The sequence below is a fragment of the Rhinolophus sinicus genome, chromosome 16 (assembly GCF_057876585.1).
Source record: "Rhinolophus sinicus isolate RSI-liver-muscle chromosome 16, RSI-T2T, whole genome shotgun sequence".
NCBI lineage: Eukaryota > Metazoa > Chordata > Mammalia > Chiroptera > Rhinolophidae > Rhinolophus > Rhinolophus sinicus.
This window is the reverse complement of record NC_142516.1, coordinates 125,868,262-125,872,972: the sequence shown is the minus strand read 5'-3', so window position 1 is coordinate 125,872,972 and position 4,711 is coordinate 125,868,262.

The window sequence follows — 4,711 nt, the reverse complement described above, 5'->3', positions numbered from 1 at the left end:
GGCGGCTCGCGCTCGAGCGGGGGCGCGAGGGACGCGGGGGGCGCGCGGGCTCGGCGCTGTCTAGCCGACTTTTTCCTTCCCAGGCCGGCTCCTCTGCAGATCGCCGCCCTCGGAGGCTTTCCTCCCAGGTCGGCTTCCGGGGCGTGCGGACGCCAGCCCCCAGATTCCCCTCAGGGTTGGCGGAAGCTCGGTCTGAAGCTCCTCTCCGGTATCCCGCAACGTCCCACATTCTGTGAGGAGGGAGCGCAAGTGGCCGCTGACCTTCGGGAGGTGTGATGTCTTTGGGGGAGAATGTTGCGATCTTCAAAGCGCACCCATTTCTCCTCCCAGCCTTGTAACGAAGAAGTAAGGCTCGTTGGGTGGTCTGCACTTGGCTTCTCGGTTTCCGACATAGAACTAGGGTTCTGGTGAGACTTACCTCCAGAGAACGGAGTAGCGGGATCCAGTCAGGGGTGAATTTAATACAAAGCCGATCTCTTGGAAGTTTGTGAGAATCGCTGGGTTTTTGGTAGTAACATGGCTAGAAAAAAAGGAGAGAGCAGAGATACAAATACATTTACTTAAGTCATCGTAGAAACTTACTGAACCTTTACCATGTGTTGGGAACAGGTCTTGGCCCTTGGGTGAGCAAAACGAGGTACAGTTTCTGCCCTCCAAGAGCTTGCGTTTAGTGAGAGAGACAGGCATAAAAAAGTGTGAAATTGCAACAGTGATAATTGCTAGGAAAATGGGTTAATAGTCCCATAAAAGCCTTCGATGCAGTCAGAAAAGATTTCCCCGAGGGAGGAACACCGGAAGGGATGAACAGGTGTGTTAACTGGAGAAGAGGGAAAAGCCGTCGTGGAGAGGGGAGTGTGTTTGTGGAGGGGGTGGAGGGGGTGAGCTTTGGCTGCAAACTCTGGGTGCCTGGAGCTTGGTCTGCTGGAGAGGAGAGAAGGCCAGCAGGATTGCTGGGGTTTGGGGACTGTGATTATACAGTAGGGTCCTATATAAGGAGTTTTTTCCCCCTCTCTGAGCAATGAGAATTTTTTGAAGGGTTTTAAAAAGATACAGGTAGAGGTGGGTGACATAAGATTTGAATTTTTAAAATCTTCAGTCATCAGACTAAAACTGGCATGTAAAATTTTGTGGAGTGAATGGTTTCCACCATGCTTTAAAAATGAGAGCTACTGGGAAGCAAAAGGTATTATCCACTCTGCCTTTCTCCACTACTTCCGGGGTTGAATTACAATTCTTTTTGTAAGCAGGTCACTTCTTGATGCTTAATGTCCCAAAGAAATCTATAGGTGTCTTGTGAAGAAGTAGGATTTTTTTTTTTTAAATTCAAGTTAGTGCAAAAAGTTCTGCCATCTTCTGTACCATGAAGAGTTTCCATTTAAGGATTGTGGTAGCAAAACCACAAGGCACACTCGAATATAAGAGATCTGACAATTAAGTTCGGGAACTTATGGCAAGGATGTTGCCAACCTTTTTTGCTCTCAGAGGGATTATTCATTATGAATTTGTACCAACTGGACAAACAGTTAACCTAGTTTACTATTTGGAAGTGTTGAAAAGCCTGCCTGAAAAAGTTAGACGACCTGAATTTTTCTCCAACAATTCATGGCTCTTGCATCACGAAAATGCACCGACTCACACGGCACTGTCTGTGAGGGAGTTTTTAATCAGCAAACAAATAACTGTATTGAAACACCCTCCCTACTCACCTGATCTGGCCCCCAGTGACTTATTTCTTTACCCAAAGATAAAGGAAATATTGAAAGGAAGACATTGTGATGACATTCAGGACATCAAGAGTAATAAGACGACAGCTCTGATGGCCATTCCAGAAAAAGAGTTCCAAAATTGCTTTGAAGGGTGGACTAGGCACTGGCATTGATGCATAGCTTTCCAAGGGGAGTATTTCGAAGGTGACCATAGTGATATTCAGCAATGAGGTATGTAGCACTTTTCCAGACCTCGAATGCTGTAGAAATGTTGCTGTTTAGACAGTCTGTGGACACCAGCTCTCTAATCTGAAGTAGGTGTATGCATCCTCCCCAACCATCTTGAAAGGAGTAGGTAGAATTCCTGGGGAAGTAAATGATCCCATCCCAAATAGTCACCACTAACACCTTTTCTTGCTTTGTTTCACAGTATTCCATCCTTGAAAGCAGGGAATGGGGAACATAGCAGATATAGCTGATCAGTGGTGGTGGTATTGGGAAGTGATAGGTTCTTATCTCATAGGCTCATAGCTTGGCTCCTGGGGAAAATCACATTTTAGGAAGCCTTTTGGAGTTTCTACAAGCCCCTGTGGCAAGGTTAAGTGCTAGTCCGCTAGTTTCCACTTGTGAATACAATGGGTTGGGCATTACAGACAGTCATCCTTCGTGACATTTATCGCTAACTGGGATTGTTCTTCAGGTCAGAGGGATCTATATTCTTTTGCTTCCATGGTCACAGGATCCTAAGAGATTGTGTCATTTGACTTTCCCATGAGATTCACAGTATTTCTAGGAAGAAAACACTACCTTAAGGACTATTTTTGGTCTATAGATGTTGTCAAGAGTCACTTGAGATCTTAAAAATAGTGATTCCAAATGTTGTACTTCAAAGACCACCTACAACAGAATTCTTTGGGATGCTTCCTAAATATGCAAACTTCTGGGTCCCACTCCAGACCTGAATCAGAACTTTTGTGGGCAGAGCCCAGGAATCTGAAATTTTAACAAGCACCCTAAAGATTTCCTATGCAAACTAAAGCTTGAAAATAATTATATGAAAAAGGCAGAATGTCAGTTTTCTTCATCAGTTTGCCAAGTGAATACTAAACATTAATGTTACTCCTTTAAATGTTCTCTAAGTATTCTTACATAATAGTTAACCTTTCATAGTTTCAAAACTTTTCATTCAGTTGGCTTCCTGTCCTCCAAAGTTAATTCACAAAGATGGGAATGGGAGTGAGAGAAAGAGAGCTGTTGTTTATTGAGCAGCTGCTATGTGCCTGGTGTTTTAAATATTTATCTGATTTAATCCTCCCCACAATTTTGTTAATTTTGAATTACTACCTTACAGATCAAATCAGAAAAGTTTTAGTTTTTAAAGAACTTTTTATTATGGAAAAATTTAAATATATATAAAAAAAAGTAGTCCGAATAGTATAATGAACTTCCATGTACCATCAGCTATCCACAACAGTTAACACATGGTCAATGTTGTTTTACTATACTCCTCATCTGCTTCCCCACACTGTCATATTATTTTCCCCATATTATTTTGAAGGAAATTCCTTATACAATTTTTAACCTTTAATATTTTAGTTTTTCTAAAATAATTCTTAAAAATAGTCATAGTACATTTATCACACATGAAAAATGATTCTTTAATACCTTTATATATTGAGTCAGTGTTCACATTTCCAATTGTCTTATAAATGTCAGTCTTATAAATGTCATTTATTTTATAGTTTGTTTGAATCGGGATCCAAATCAGGTTCAGACATTGCTACTGCCATAGCTAAACTAAATTCTCTCCCTACACATTGTATCTCCTTCTGTGGCATTAAATATTGTCTTCATTTTGATAACAGCTACCAAGTTTACCTTAGCTTGAAATTCAGACTTGTGTATCCAAGTGTCTACATGATATGTCTACCTGAGTGCCTACCTCAAACTTAATGTACTGAGACTAGAATTTTCTGTTATCTTTATTCCAGTCCCGTTTGGTCCCACTCCAAGCCACCACTGTTCTGTCTTCTCTCGTTCCACTCTTCCCCTAATTTACTTTGCTTCAGTTATACTTGCCTTGTTTGCCTCTCCTCTTTTAGCCCCCACCCCCACCCTCAATTTTTTTTTATTCATTGCTGTATCATCCCCAGAAACTAGAGTAGTGCCTAGCAGGTACTACTAGGTATTGGTAGGTGGTCAATATATAAAAATATTCGTCAAATTAGTGAACGATGTTCCTCGAAACACAAAGCTGGGGCTTTTGCATCCACTGTTCACCAGGCCGTGAAGGTTCTTCCCCTGATCTTTGCATGGCTGGTTCTTTCTCATCATTCAGGTATCAAATCTTTGAAATCACTTCCTCAGCAAGATTCTCCTTGAAGTCGCCTCCCAGTCTCTATATTGTACTCCTATTCACTGTTCTATTTTCATCAATGCCCTTGTCTCTACCTATTATATTTATTAATTTATTATTTAGCTTTATGTGTCCTATCCCACTTCAGTGTAAGCTCCATGAGTACTAGGACCTTGGGTGTATCCTTCATGCCTAAAAGAGTACCTGACACACCAAGGCATTCAACCTATATATGTTGAATGAATGAACCAGAGAAACCAGGCCTGTCAGACCTTAAATGCCTCTGCACTTTAGAACTGTTTTCTCTGGCTGGCTCTTTAGGCAGTAGTTTCTCTTCTGGTATTTTGTAAACCCTTACTGCCACCACGTACAAGGAAATATGTAAAGATTTTGAGCTTCTGAAACCAGACAATTTATTTCCATGCTACCTTTCGCTCGAATCTTCTCTATTTAGCGAGCAGTAATAGAACACGAATAGTGCCGGGTGCTATGCTAGGTGCTGAAGACATAAAGTTGAATAAGGCATAGTAAGGGTAAAGTTATTGAGGTTTTTGTAAATACATAACTTGACTACATATCTTAGATTTCACTTTGAGTTGGTTTCTTTCTAACCGCACCACCTGAGCGGAGAGCCTCCCGCCGGGCGGCC